Genomic DNA, 16,349 nt, shown 5'->3' on the forward strand with positions numbered 1-16,349 from the left:
TAACCGTAGAACCTAAAAGTGTGTCAGCAATATTGGCAAGTCAGAAGTCAATTTTAGTCGTATGGTTATAAAAACCATTTATACCATTGTAGCGTCCACCCCTGTAAACAATTTGCATGACGCTGGACAAGTGAAGGAGATCCTCATTTCAAACAAGAGCCTTAGTTGGCACATTTCCCCACCTCAGTTACCTTTTCTTCTAAAGGGAGGCACAGTAACAGGGGAACGACAATTAAGGAGTTATGCAAACCAAATTATGATCTCCCTAGTTGAGTGGTCGGGCGGTCTGTTCAAGGCTTGACGCTTCCGCTGAGGCGCCGGACGCTATTGCTGAGGCGCCGGACGCTATTGCTGAGGCTTCTGCTGAGGCGCCGGGGCCGGACGCTTCTGCTGAGGCGCCGGGGCCTGACGCTTCTGCTGAGGCGCCGGGGCCTGACGCTTCTGCTGAGGCGCCGGGGCCTGACGCTTCTGCTGAGGCGCCGGGGCCTGACGCTTCTGCTGAGGCGCCGGGGCCTGACGCTTCTGCTGAGGCGCCGGGGCCTGACGCTTCTGCTGAGGCGCCGGGGCCTGACGCTTCTGCTGAGGCGCCGGGGCCTGACGCTTCTGCTGAGGCGCCGGGGCCGGACTTCACACTTGACGGGGCATTGTGGCCAGTAGATTCTGCTGACGTGGCATTGTGGCCAGTAGATTCTGCTGACGTGGCATTGTGGCCAGTAGCTTCTGCTGACGTGGCATTGTGGCCAGTAGCTTTAGCATTTGGACTAGGCACCACACTTGCTTTGGCATAGGATCCAGTTGGTTCAGGTCCAGTGTAGGCATGATGCCCATTAGAATTACCTAGAAAACAAAATAAACATTGTGGTAAAATGCCAGCCTTAAGCTATCGGAACTAGACTGATTTGAACTGAAGTAGTGTAAACCAAAACACACCTTTAAGTGTAAAACAAGTTATCCCTCCAATTAGCAGACAGCAAATCCAAGAAACACTACAAAACATTCAGACAGTTAAACACAAGTAACCAGTGAAAACTTTAAGACAAGGTAAACCAACCAGATGACTACATTGAAAAACTAACCTCAACGAGAGTCCAAAAGTCACAGCCATTTTAGTGATCAAAACCACAACGGTATTAAGAACAAATGCCAGAGAGACACCTTGACCGAATATCCCTGTTGCTATGTCAAACAGCTGTTTTGGTTGCACCTCATAAAGGAATCCCAGACCCTTCTATCCTGGATGGCTAATTATGTACAGCTGTTAGCCAATGAACTTCATTTCAATTGGTTCAATTTCCCAATTGGATTAGGTGCTCTGGATTTCATTCAGCTGGTGTACACTGGTGTGCTGGAGGGTGGAGTTTGCACATTGATATTTTTTTTTCATCTTTATTTAACCAAGTTGGCTAGGTGAGAACAAGTTCTCATTTACAACTGCGACCTGGCAAAGATAAAACAAAGCAGTGAGACACAAACAACACAGAGTTGCACATGGAATAAACAAACATGCAGTCAATAATACAATAGAGAAAAAGTCTATATACAGTGAGTGCAAATGAGGTAAGATAAATGAGGTAGACAATAAATAGGCCATAGTGGCGAAATAATTACAATTTAGCAATTAAACACTGGAGTGATAGATGTGCAAAAGATGAATGTGCAAGTAGAGATAGGTACTGGGGTGCAAAGGAGCAAAAAAATGAATAATACATTATTTTATGGGGATGAGGTAGTTGGATGGGCTATTTACAGATGGGCTATGTACAGGTGCAGTGATCTGTGAGCTGCTTTGACAGCTGGTGCTTAAAGTTATTGAGGGAGAAATGGGTCTCCAGCTTCAGTGATTTTTGCAATTCGTTCCAGTCATTGGCAGCAGAGAACTGGAAGGAAAGGCGGCCAAACGAAGAATTGGCTTTGGGGGTGACCAGTGAAATATACCTGCTGGAGCGCGTGCTACGGGTGGGTGCTGCTATGGTGACCAGTGAGCTGAGATAAGGCGGGGCTTTACCTAGCAAAGACTTATAGATGACCTGGAGCCAGTGGGTTTGGCGATGAATATGTAGCGAGGGCCAGCCAACGAGAGCATACAGGTCGCAGTGGTGGGAAGTATATGGGGCTTTGGTTACAAAACTGATTGCACTGTGATAGACTGCATCCAATTTGCTTAGTAGAGTGTTGGAGGCTATTTTGTAAATGACATTGCCGAAGTCAAGGATCGGCAGAAAAGTCAGTTTTACGAGGGTATGTTCGGCAGCATGAGTGAAGGATGCTTTGTTGCAAAATAGGAAGCCGATTCTACATTTAATTTTGGATTGGAGATGCTTCATGTGAGTCTGGAAGGAGAGTTTACAGTCTAACCAGATGCCTAGGTATTTGTAGTTGTCGACATATTCTATGTCGGAACCGTCCAGAGTAGTGATACTGGACGGGCGGGCAGGTGCGGGCAGCGATCGGTTGAAGAGCATGCATTTAGTTTTACTTGCATTTAAGAGCAGTTGGAGGCCACAGAAGGAGAGTTGTATGGCATTGAAGCTCGTCTGGAGGTTAGTTAACACAGTGTCCAAAGAAGAGCCAGAAGTATACGGAATGGTGTCGTGTGCGTAGAGGTGGATCCGAGAATCACCAGCAGCAAGAGCGACATGATTGATGTATACAGAGAAAAGAGTCGGCTGGAGAATTGAACCCTGTGGCACCCCCATAGAGACTGCCAAAGGTCCGGACAACAGGCCCTCCGATTTGACACACTGAACTCTGTCTGAGAAGTAGTTGGTGAACCAGGCGAGGCAGTCATTTGAGAAACCAAGGCTATTGAGTCTGCCGACAAGAATGTGGTGATTGACAGAGTCGAAAGCCTTGGCCAGGTCGATGACAACAGCTGCCCAGTATTGTCTCTTATCGATGGTGGTTATGATATCGTTTAGGACCTTGAGCGTGGCTGATGTGCACTCATGACCAGCTCGGAAACCAGATTGCATAGCTGAGAAGGTACGGTGGGATTCGAAATGGTCGGTGATCTGTTTGTTAACCTCTTACATCTAGACGTTCCGCTAGCGGAACACCTGCTCCAATATCCAATGATGGGAGTGGCGCGAAATACAAATTCCTCTAAAATCCGAAAACTTCCATTTTTCAAACATATGACTATTTTACAGCATTTTAAAGACAAGACTTTCGTTAATCTAACCACACTGTCCGATTTCAAAAAGGCTTTACAGCGAAAGCAAAACATTAGATTATGTCAGCAGAGTACCCAGCCAGAAATAATCAGACACCCATTTTTCAAGCTAGCATATAATGTCACAAAAACCCAGAAGACAGCTAAATGCAGCACTAACCTTTGATGATCTTCATCAGATGACACACCTAGGACATTATGTTATACAATACATGCATGTTTTGTTCAATCAAGTTCATATTTATATCAAAAAACAGCTTTTTACATTAGCATGTGACGTTCAGAACTAGCATACCCCCCGCAAACTTCCGGGGAATTTACTAACAATTCACTAAATTACTCACGATAAACGTTCACAAAAAGCATAACAATTATTTTAAGAATTATAGATACAGAACTCCTCTATGCACTCGATATGTCCGATTTTAAAATTGCTTTTTGGTGAAAGCACATTTTGCAATATTCTAAGTACATAGACCAGCCATCACGGGCTAGCTTTTAGACACCCGGCAAGTTTAGCCTTCACCAAAATCAGATTTACTATAAGAAAAATGTTATTACCTTTCCTGTTCTTCGTCAGAATGCACTCCCAGGACTTCTACTTCAATAACAAATGTTGGTATGGTCCAAAATAATCCATCGTTATATCCAAATAGCGGCGTTTTGTTCGTGCGTTCTAGACACTATCTGAAAGGGTAAATCAGGATCGCGCACATGGCGCATTTCGTGACAAAAAAATTCTAAATATTCCATTACCGTACTTCGAAGCATGTCAACCGCTGTTTAAAATCAATTTTTATGCAATTTATCTCGTAAAAAAGCGATAATATTACGACTGGGAATCTGCTTTTCGGTAAATAGAGGGAAAAACAGAAAGACGGGGGCGGCCAGTGCACGCGCCTAAGCCCTTTGTCCTCTGATAGACCACTTAGCAAAAGCGCTCGTGTGTTTCAGCCAGGGCTTTGAATTACGTCATTCAGCTTTTTCCCGGGCTCTGAGCGCCCATGGAAGCCGTAGGAAGTGTCACGTAATAGCAGAGATCCTTTGTAATGGATAGATATGACAAAGAAGGCAAAGAAATGGTCAGACAGGGTACTTCCTGTACAGAATCTTCTCAGGTTTTGCCCTGCCATATGAGTTCTGTTATACTCACAGACACCATTCAAAGAGTTTTAGAAACTTTAGGGTGTTTTCTATCCAAAGCCAATAATTATATGCATATTCTAGTTTCTGGGCAGGAGTAATAATAAGATTAAATCGGGTACGTTTTTTATCCAGCCGTGAAAATAGAGGTTAACATTCATCAATCCATTACAGCTCAGACACACCGGTAGGATTGTCAAATGTTTGCCTGCCGATTAGTATTTAACACCTCCAATTATTGTCGGCAGTCAATCTCTTTTATGTTTTATCTTTCAACTTGCCAGATTTAAAAATAACCTTACTGGGAAATCACACTTTGCAATAATCTGAGCACTGCGCCCAGAAAAATACGCTTTGCTATACAGAGAAACGGCCATGTTGGAGAGATCTAAAATCGAAAATACTATGTAAATAATCCATTACCTTTGATTCTCTTCATCAGATGTCACTTCCAGGAATCCCAGGTCCATAACAAATGTAGTTTTGTTCAAAAAAGCTCATCATTTATATCCAAAAAGCTCCGTGTTGTTAGCACATGATCTAAGCCAGCCGGACTTCTCGTCATGAACGAGGGGAAAAAATATTTACGTTCGTTCAAACATGTCAAACGTTGTATAGCATGAATCATTAGTGCCTTTTTTAACCAGAACATGAATAATAGTCAAGGTGGACGAATGCATTCTCTTTTATAACGTACTGGAACAATGGTACCCAACATCAACTCGCGCGCCAGAGTCTAATCGGCCATCACCGTTCCATGGCTCTTGTTCGGTCAGATCTCACAGTAAAAGACTCAAAACACTTTGTAAAGGCTGGCGACATCTAGTGGAAGCAATAGGAAGTGCCAAAACATTCATCAACCCCTGTGTGTTTCAATGGCATAGGCTTAAAGGTAATTCAACACATCAGTATCCACTTCCTGTCAGAAAATGTCTCAGGGTTTTGCCTGCCAAATGAGTTCTGTTATACTCACAGACACCATTCAAACAGTTTTAGAAACTTTAGGGTGTTTTCTATCCATATATAATAAGTATATGCATATTCTAGTTACTGGGTAGGATTAGTAACCAGATTAAATCGGGTACGTTTTTTTTATCCAGCCGTGAAAATACTGCCCCCTAGTCCCAACAGGTTAAACAACACATCCTAGATCTGAATGAAAGAAATAATCTTAATAAATACTTTTTTCTTTACATAGTTGAATGTGCTGACAACAAAATCACACAAAAATAATCAATGGAAATCCAATTTATCAACCCATGGAGGTCTGGATTTGGAGTCACACTCAAAATTAAAGTGGAAAACCACACTACAGGCTGATCCAACTTTGATGTAATGTCCTTAAAACAAGTCAAAATGAGGCTCAGTAGTGTGTGTGGCCTCCACGTGCCTGTATGACCTCCCTACAACGCCTGGGCAGGCTCCTGATGAGGTGGCGGATGGTCTCCTGAGGGATCTCCTCCCAGACCTGGACTAAAGCATCCACCAACTCCTGGACAGTCTGTGGTGCAACGTGGCGTTGGTGGATGGAGCGAGACATGATGTCCCAGATGTGCTGAATTGGATTCAGGTCTGGGGAACGGGCGGGCCAGTCCATAGCATCAATGCCTTCCTCTTGCAGGAACTGCTGACACACTCCAGCCACATGAGGTCTAGCATTGTCTTGCATTAGGAGGAACCCAGGGCCAACCGCACCAGCATATGGTCTCACAAGGGGTCTGAGGATCTCATCTCGGTACCTAATGGCAGTCAGGCTACCTCTGGCGAGCACATGGAGGGCTGTGCGGCCCACCAAAAAAATGCCACCCCACACCATGACTGACCCACTGCCAAACCGGTCATGCTGGAGGATGTTGCAGGCAGCAGAACGTTCTCCACGGCGTCTCCAGACTCTGTCACGTCTGTCACATGCTCAGTGTGAACCTGCTTTCATCTGTGAAGAGCACAGGGCGCCAGTGGCAATTTGCCAATCTTGGTGTTCTCTGGCAAATGCCAAACGTCCTGCACGGTGTTGGGCTGTAAGCACAACCCCCACATGTGGACATCGGGCCCTCATAACACCCTCATGGAGTCTGTTTCTGACCGTTTGAGCAGACACATGCACATTTGTGGGCTGCTGGAGGTCATTTTGCAGGGCTCTGGCAGTGCTTCTCCTGCTCCTCCTTGCACAAAGGCGGAAGTAGCGGTCCTGCTGCTGGGTTGTTGCCCTCCTACGGCCTCCTCCACGTCTCCTGATGTACTGGCCTGTCTCCTGGTAGCGCCTCCATGCTCTGGACACTACGCTGACAGACACAGCAAACCTTCTTGCCACAGCTCGCATTGATGTGCCATCCTGGATGAGCTGCACTACCTGAGCCACTTGTGTGGGTTGTAGACTCCGTCTCATGCTACCACTAGAGTGAAAGCACCGCCAGCATTCAAAAGTGACCAAAACATCAGCCAGGAAGCATAGGAACTGAGAAGTGGTCTGTGGTTACCACCTGCAGAACCACTCCTTTATTGGGGGTGTCTTGCTAATTGCCTATAATTTCCACCTGTTGTCTATTCCATTTGCACAACAGCATGTGAAATTTATTGTCAATCAGTGTTGCTTCCTAAGTGAACAGTTTGATTTCACAGAAGTGTGATTGACTTGGAGTTACATTGTGTTGTTTATGTGTTCCCTTTATTTTTTTGAGCAGTGTAGTTTTAGCGGCAAATGTCTTCTGTAGACAAAGGAACATTCCTTTCCCAATACTGAAGAATTTTTGACAGTTTTACGGTGTCAAAACCGCCCCCCCCTCTTCTCTTATGTGGGTGAGATGGGTCTGATCATCGTCAGCCATTTGCCAAGCTGATATGAGGCCTTGGATCCTCAGCCTGGAGAGGCATGACACCTTTAAGCTATTTACTGGATTCAGCTTCTGAAGCCAAGTCTTTGCCGCTTTTCCATAAACTATTTACCCGTAATCAATTGTCGTCCTGATTCGAACTCTATAAATATCTTTCAACGATTGTCTGTCAGCACCCCATTCATAACCAGAGACCGAGCTCATAAGATTCAGCACCTTCTTACACTTTATTTCAACATTTATGACATGATCTTTCCATTTACAGTACCAGTCAAAAGTTTAGACGCACCGACTCATTCCAAGGTTTTTCTTTATTTATACAACTTTCTACCTTGTAGAATAATATTGAAGTCATCAAAATTATTAAATAACACATACGGAATAATTTAGTAACCAAAAAGGTTTCAAACAAATCAAAATATATTTGAGATTGTTCTAAGTAGCCACCCTTTGCCTTGGTTGGCATTCTCTCAACCAGCTTCATGAGGTAGTCACCTGGAATGCATTTCAATTAACAGGTGTGCCTTGTTAAAAGTCCATTTGTGGAATTTCTTTCCTTCTTATTACTGAGTTTGAGTCAATCATTTGTATTGTGACAAGGTAGGGGTGGCATACAGAAGATAGCCTCATTTGGTAAAAGACCAAGTCCATATTATGGCAAGAACAGCTCAAATAAGAACATGAAGGTCAGTCAATCCAGAAAATGTCAAGAACTTTCAAAGTTTCTTCAATTGTAGTCGCAAAACCATCTAGCGCTATGATGAAACTAGCGCTATGATGAAACTAGGTCTCATGAAGACGGCCACAGGAAAGGAAAACCCCAAAATACCTCTGCTGCAGAGGATAAGTTCATTAGAGATACCAGCCTCAGAAATTGCTTCCTGATTAAATGCTTCACAAAGTTCAAGTAACAGACACATCTCAGACTGCGTGAATCAGGCCTTCATAGTTGAATTGCTTAAAAAAACTACTAAGGACACCAATAATAAGAAGAGACTTGCTTGGGCCAAGAAACACGAGCAATGGACATTAGACCGGTGGAAATCTGTCCTTTGGTTTGATGAGTCCACAGCATTCTGCAGCGATACGCCATCCCATCTGGTTTGCGCTTAGTGGGACTATCATTTGTTTTTCAACAGGACAATGACCCAAAATACACCTCCAGGCTGTGAAAGGGCTATTTGACCAAGGAGAATGATGGAGTGCTGCACTACCCGACCTCTACCCAATTGAGATGGTTTGGGATGAGTTGGACCGCAGAGTGAAGGAATAGCAGCCAACAAGTGCTCAGCATATGTGGGAACTCCTTCAAAACTGTTGGAAAAGCATTCCAGGTGAAGCTGGTTGAGAGAATGCCAAGAGTGTGCAAAGCTGTCATCAAGGCAAAGGGTGGCAACTTTCAAGAATCTCATATAAAATATATTTTGATTTGATTAACACTGTTTTGGTTACTACATGATTCCATATGTGTTATTTCATAGTGTTGATGTCTTCTATTATTCTACAATGTAGAAAACAGTAAAAATAAAGAAAAACGCTTCAATGAGTAGGTTTGACCAAACTTTTGACTGGTACTGTACACTGAAAAAATATAAACACATATAAACACATTTAGAAGGTTGTAATCTATGGATTTCATAGGACTGGGCAGGGGCACAGCCGTGGGTGGGCCTGGCCCACTTGAGAGCCAAGCCCAGCCAATCAGTGACTTTTCAATGAGTTTTCCCCACAAAAGGGCTTTATTACAGACAGAAATACCCCTTCGTTTCATCAGCTGTCCGGATGGCTGGTCTCAGACGATCCCACAGGTAAAGAAGCCGGTTGTGGATGTCCTTGGTTGGCGTGGTTACACGTGGTCTATGATTGTGAGGCCGGTTGGACGTGCTGCCAAGTTCTCTAAATCGAAGTTGGAGGCGGCTTATGGTAAAAAACCTGAACATTAAATCCTCTGGCAACAGATCTTTTATTTTAGCTCATGAAACATGGGACCAACACTTTACAAGTTGCGTTTATTTTTGTTCACTACAGTTTACTCATGTCTCCCTATGAAAGTGTAGAAGTAGTACTGCAACCTGTCCAGTAGATGGCAAGGTGTAGGCCTGTTCATAGCACTCAAACTGGATTCTGTGACATGTGGATCAGATTGATGCCATCAGATTATTTTCTGAAAAAATGTTTATAAACTCAGATCGATCTGATCATGGATAAATGATCACAGAATCCAAATCATTCAGACCCCCCCACCACCAAAAAAAGTTTCAAAGCAGCGCCAGAGGACATGTACCTCTGTCACAAATGTAGTGCTTTAATCAAACATTTTATTAGAGTCCACACTTGCAGCTTTAGATTTAATTCCTCTATGAACAAATTGTCAGTAACTAAACGTCCCTTTTTCAGGATCCTGTCTTTCAAAGATGAATTGTAAAAATCCAAATAACTTCACAGATCTTCATTGTAAAGGGTTTAAACATTGTTTCCCATGCTTGTTCAATGAACCATAAACAATTAATGAACATGCACCTGTCGAACGGTCGTTAAGACACTAACAGCTTACTGACGGTAGGCAATTAAGGTCACAGTTATGAAAACTTAAAACACAAAAGAGGCCTTTCTACTGACTCTGAAAAACACAAAAAGAAAGATGCCCAGGGTCCCAGCTCATCTGCATGAACGTGCCTTAGGTATGCTGCAAGGAGGCATGAGGACTGCAGATGTGGCCAGGGCAATAAATTGCAATGTTCGTACTGTGAGACGCCTAAGACAGCGCTACGGGGAGACAGGATGGACAGCTGATCGTCCTCGCAGTGGCAGACCACGTGTGACAACACCTGCACAGGATCGGGACATGGGAACATCACACCTGCGGGACAGGTACAGGAAGGCAACAACTGCTCGAGTTGCACCAGGTACGCACAATTTCTCCATCAGTGCTCAGCCTGTCCACAATAGGCTGAGAGAGGCTGGACTGAAGGCAGGTCCTCATCGATGTCGCCTATGGGCACAAACTCACCGTCGCTGGACAAGACAGGACTGGCAAAAAGTGCTCTTCACTGACGAGTCGCGGTTTTGTCTCACCAGGGGTGATGGTCGGATTTGCGTTTGAGCGTTACACCGAGGCCTGTACTCTGGAGCGGGATCGATTTGGAGGTGGAGGGTCCGTCGTGTCACAGCATCATCGGACGGAGCTTGTTGTCATTGAAGGCAATCTCATCACTGTGCGTTACAGGGAGGACATCCTCCTCCCTCATGTGGTACCCTTCCTGCAGACTCATCCTGACATGACCCTCCAGCATGACAATGCCACCAGCCATACTGCTCGTTCTGTGCATGATTTCCTGCAAGACAGGAATGTCAGTGTTCTGCCATTGCCAGCGAAGAGCCCGGACCTCAATCCCATTGAGCACGTCTAGGACCTGTTGGATCGAAATGTCCGGGAACTTGCAGGTGCCTTGGTGGAAGAGTGGGGTAACATCTCACAAGAAAGAACTGGCAAATCTGGTGCAGTTCTTAATGCATCTGGTGTCCACAACACATTATTCCATTTGTTAGTCACATCTGTGGAACTTGTTCAGTTTGTCTCAGTTGTTGAATCTTATGTTCATACAAATCTTTGTATGTTAAGTTTGCTGAAAATTAACACCTGACAGTGAGAATTCCCCCCCCAGTATAGTTGCTTGAAAATCCTAAAATATCAGAACGCTAAGTGTTTTTTGAAATTGTTTGAAGCCTTGATAACAAAAAAGCAAAAGTAGTTAGTCACCAGCCAGGCTTAAGAAACAATTCATATTTACATCTCTAGATAAGCTCTCACTTTGTACAAAATTAAGTGCACCTTTTAAAATCTAAAGTTTCTGCCAGGGGGTTCTGCAAGTGCAACCTCATTGTGGTCAGGTAGAAATGGATTGTGCAGAAGACCACATTGAGAGTTGACATATTTTTTACAGCTGAAAGCGATGAACGCATATACACGATTGCATCCATGTGTCTGGCCAGACCAACATTGTAGAACAGGCAAAATGAGTCAAGTTGATTTAATGTTTCTGAATAAGGCCAAGGAGAAACTTTAGCGTCCCTGGGACAGGTTAGTGACAGGCAATGGGACGATGAGGTAAACTGCACTCGCATTCTTTAGGCACCTATGGTAACAGGCAGATTACAGTAAATCAAACACCCTTCACAAAGGGACAGGTAAAGTATGAACATATGAGGGAGCTCTGACAATTTAGAGAACTTGAGCATTTGAACTACCAGAAACAAAGGTAAACATACCTGTTTACACAAGTGTTGTGATCCACATTCCCTTTTACTCCAGACCCACAGTCTGTTCCCAAACAGCAAGCACATGGCAGGCAGAAGAGAATATTATATTTTAAGGACAAGGTATATTGAAAGTCAAATTGTTTATTGAGCAGATCATGGAAGAGTAGCAGGAACACCAGGCTAAATCAAAAGCATAACCATAGAACCAAAGTGTGTCAGCAATATTGGCAAGTCAGAAGTCAATTTTAGTCCATTGTAGCGTCCACCCCTGTAAACAATTTGCATGACGCTGGACAAGTGAAGGAGATCCTCATTTCAAACAAGAGCATTAGTTGGCACATTTCCCCACCTCAGTTACCTTTTCTTCTAAAGGGAGGCACAGTAACAGGGGAACGACAATTAAGGAGTTATGCAAACCAAATTATGATCTCCCTAGTTGAGTGGTCGGGCGGTCTGTTAAAGGCTTGACGCTTCTGCTGAGGCGCCGGGGCCGGACGCTATTGCTGAGGCGCCGGACGCTTCTGCTGAGGCGCCGGACGCTTCTGCTGAGGCGCCGGGGCCGGACGCTTCTGCTGAGGCGCCGGGGCCGGACGCTTCTGCTGAGGCGCCGGGGCCGGACGCTTCTGCTGAGGCGCCGGGGCCGGACGCTTCTGCTGAGGCGCCTGGGCCGGACGCTTCTGCTGAGGCGCCGGGGCCGGACGCTTCTGCTGAGGCGCCGGGGCCGGACGCTATTGCTGAGGCGCCGGGGCCGGACGCTATTGCTGAGGCGCCGGGGCCGGACGCGTCTGCCGAGGCGCCGGGGCCAGACTTCACACTTGACGGGGCATTGTGGCCAGTAGCTTCTGCTGACGTGGCATTGGGGCCAGTAACTGCTGACGTGGCATTGGGGCCAGTAACTTCTGCTGACGTGGCATTGGGGCCAGTAGCTTCTGCTGACGTGGCATTGGGGCCAGTAGCTTCTGCTGACGTGGCATTGGGGCCAGTAGCTTCTGCTGACGTGGCATTGGGGCCAGAAGCTTTAGCATTTGGACTACGCACCACACTTGCTTGGGCATAGGATCCAATTGGTTCAGGTCCAGTGTAGGCAGGATGCCCATAAGAATTACCTAGAAAACAAAATAAACATTGTGGTAAAATGCCAGCCTTAAGCTATCGGAACTAGACTGATTTGAACTGAAGTAGTGTAAACCAAAACACACCTTTAAGTGTAAAACAAGTTATCCCTCCAATTAGCAGGCAGCAAATCCAAGAAACACTACAAAACATTCAGACAGTTAAACACAAGTAACCAGTGAAAACTTTAAGACAAGGTAAACCAACCAGATGACTACATTGAAAAACTAACCTCAACGAGAGTCCAAAAGTCACAGCCATTTTAGTGATCAAAACCACAACGGTATTAAGAACAAATGCTAGAGAGACACCTTGACAGAATATCCCTGTTGCTATGTCAAACAGCTGTTTTGGTTGCACCTCATAAAGGAATCCCAGACCCTTCTATCCTGGATGGCTAATTATGTACAGCTGTTAGCCAATGAACTTCATTTCAATTGGTTCAATTTCCCAATTGGATTAGGTGCTCTGGATTTCATTCAGCTGGTGTACACTGGTGTGCTGGAGGGTGGAGTTTGCACATTGATATTTTTTTTCATCTTTATTTAACCAAGTAGGCTAGGTGAGAACAAGTTCTCATTTACAACTGCGACCTGGCAAAGATAAAACAAAGCAGTGAGACACAAACAACACAGAGTTGCACATGGAATAAACAAACATGCAGTCAATAATACAATAGAGAAAAAGTCTATATACAGTGAGTGCAAATGAGGTAAGATAAATGAGGTAGACAATAAATAGGCCATAGTGGCGAAATAATTACAATTTAGCAATTAAACACTGGAGTGATAGATGTGCAAAAGATGAATGTGCAAGTAGAGATAGGTACTGGGGTGCAAAGGAGCAAAAAAATGAATAATACATTATTTTATGGGGATGAGGTAGTTGGATGGGCTATTTACAGATGGGCTATGTACAGGTGCAGTGATCTGTGAGCTGCTCTGACAGCTGGTGCTTAAAGTTATTGAGGGAGAAATGGGTCTCCAGCTTCAGTGATTTTTGCAATTCGTTCCAGTCATTGGCAGCAGAGAACTGGAAGGAAAGGCGGCCAAACGAAGAATTGGCTTTGGGGGTGACCAGTGAAATATACCTGCTGGAGCGCGTGCTACGGGTGGGTGCTGCTATGGTGACCAGTGAGCTGAGATAAGGCGGGGCTTTACCTAGCAAAGACTTATAGATGACCTGGAGCCAGTGGGTTTGGCGATGAATATGTAGCGAGGGCCAGCCAACGAGAGCATACAGGTCGCAGTGGTGGGAAGTATATGGGGCTTTGGTGACAAAACTGACTGCACTGTGATAGACTGCATCCAATTTGCTTAGTAGAGTGTTGGAGGCTATTTTGTAAATGACATCGCCGAAGTCAAGGATCGGCAGAAAAGTCATTTTTACGAGGGTATGTTCGGCAGCATGAGTGAAGGATGCTTTGTTGCAAAATAGGAAGCCGATTCTAGATTTAATTTTAGATTGGAGATGCTTCATGTGAGTCTGGAAGGAGAGTTTACAGTCTAACCAGATGCCTAGGTATTTGTAGTTGTCGACATATTCTATGTCGGAACCGTCCAGAGTAGTGATACTGGACGGGCGGGCAGGTGCGGGCAGCGATCGGTTGAAGAGCATGCATTTAGTTTTACTTGCATTTAAGAGCAGTTGGAGGCCACAGAAGGAGAGTTGTATGGCATTGAAGATCGTCTGGAGGTTAGTTAACACAGTGTCCAAAGAAGAGCCAGAAGTATACGGAATGGTGTCGTGTGCGTAGAGGTGGATCCGAGAATCACCAGCAGCAAGAGCGACATGATTGATGTATACAGAGAAAAGAGTCGGCTGGAGAATTGAACCCTGTGGCACCCCCATAGAGACTGCCAAAGGTCCGGACAACAGGCCCTCCGATTTGACACACTGAACTCTGTCTGAGAAGTAGTTGGTGAACCAGGCGAGGCAGTCATTTGAGAAACCAAGGCTATTGAGTCTGCCGACAAGAATGTGGTGATTGACAGAGTCGAAAGCCTTGGCCAGGTCGATGAATACTGCTGCCCAGTATTGTCTCTTATCGATGGTGGTTATGATATCGTTTAGGACCTTGAGCGTGGCTGAGGTGCACTCATGACCAGCTCAGAAACCAGATTGCATAGCAGAGAAGGTACGGTGGGATTCGAAATGGTCGGTGATCTGTTTGTTAACTTGGCTTTCGAAGACCTTAGAAAGGCAGGGTAGGATAGATATAGGTCTGTAGCAGTTTGGGTCTAGAGTGTCTCCCCCTGTGAACAGGGGTATGACTGCGGCAGCTTTCAATCTTTGGGGAACTCAGACGCTACGAAAGAGAGGTTGAACAGGTCTGGAGTTAACCACGGGATATATGTGTTCCTGGTTCAACATTTTTTGAATGGGGCATGCTTATTTGAGATTGTGAGGAAAGCACTTTTAAAGAATAACCAGGCATCTTCTACTGACGGAATGAGGTCAATATCCTTCCAGGATACCCGGGCCAGGTAGATTAGAAAGGCCTGCTCGCTGAAGTGTTTTAGGGAGCGTTTGACAGTGATGAGGGGTGGTCGTTTGACCGCAGACCCATTACGGACGCAATGAATGAGGCAGTGATCGCTGAGATCCTGGTTGAAGACAGCAGAGGTGTATTTGGAGGGAAGGTTGGTTAGGATGATATCTATGAGGGTGCCTGTGTTTAAAGAATTTGGGGTTGTACCTGGTAGGTTCATTGATAATTTGGGTGAGATTGAGGGCATCAAGCTTAGATTGTAGGATGGCCGGTGTGTTAATCATGTCCCAGTTTAGGTCACCTAACAGCACGAGCTCTGAAGATAGATGGGGGGCAATCAATTCACATATGGTGTCCAGCGCACAGCTGGGGGCAGTAGGTGGTCTATAGCAAGCGGCAATGGTTAGAGACTTGTTTCTGGAAAGGTGGATTTTTAAAAGTAGAAACTCAAATTGTTTGGGCACAGACCTGGATAGTAAGGCAGAACTCTGCATCACATCATGGACCAATCCGACAGGTTTTAAGAGGGTGAACTCTACCCACCCATTCTGGATTGAGCCAATTGTTTTTCAACAAGAGTCAACCGTTGACGTATGGTGAACAACAGAGATGATTGTATGACAAAAGAAACACCAAATTCAGTTCAACATTTTACAGAAAAACAGTCCGTTTAACATTCATCAATCCGTTACAGCTCAGACACACCGGTAGGATTGTCAAATGTTTGCCTGCCGATTAGTATTTAACACCTCCAATTATTGTCGGCAGTCAATCTCTTTTATGTTCACACAGAAAAGATTGTGAAGTCGTCAACCACTCAGCCTTGTTAAAATATTCCAAACCAGAAGCTTGCATTTGTTGGCAATGCATGTCCGTGTGTGTTGCTTTATGTTCTAGTCAATGTTAGCTAGCTGTGCTGGTGTTGTAGAAAGACCTTGTTGATACTAGTCAGATTCCCACAGCTAGATAACTAGCTAGCAAGATGACAAAGAAACAATTGTATCCACTCTCCATAATTGCATACAGCCAAAATATAAATTTTTTTAGCTACCTGGCTAAAGTTAGCTAAATGGTTACCATGATTGGCTCGCTAGCTAGCTGTTGTGCTAGCATTATGCTGCACTCACCACACCATTCGTTTCATATGAAGTGTGTGTGACTGCCTTGCTCAGTAGCTAACTAATAATCTAGTGTACATTATCAAACCTAACAAAAAATCCTTCTTCAAACACAAAACTCTTCGCTAGACATAAAATATATAAAGACTTGATATAGAAAAAAAAGTTGTATTATGCAGCATTATTGTTTTACAGTGCCTTGCGAAAGTATTCGGCCCCCT

General features: G+C 44.8%; 1 long non-coding RNA gene across 1 annotated transcript; it reads right to left on the minus strand.

Moving 5' to 3' along the window:
* Positions 1-689: 689 nt before the first annotated feature.
* LOC123743510 (uncharacterized) lies at positions 690-1,188 on the minus strand. The gene is made up of 3 exons (XR_006770357.1): positions 1,077-1,188; positions 931-986; positions 690-837 (listed from the first exon to the last, which is right to left on the minus strand). It is a non-coding gene; the product is annotated as an uncharacterized lncRNA (long non-coding RNA).
* Between the last annotated feature and the right edge of the window lie 15,161 nt (positions 1,189-16,349).

The sequence above is a fragment of the Salmo salar genome, chromosome ssa06 (assembly GCF_905237065.1).
Source record: "Salmo salar chromosome ssa06, Ssal_v3.1, whole genome shotgun sequence".
Taxonomy (NCBI): Eukaryota; Metazoa; Chordata; class Actinopteri; order Salmoniformes; family Salmonidae; genus Salmo; species Salmo salar.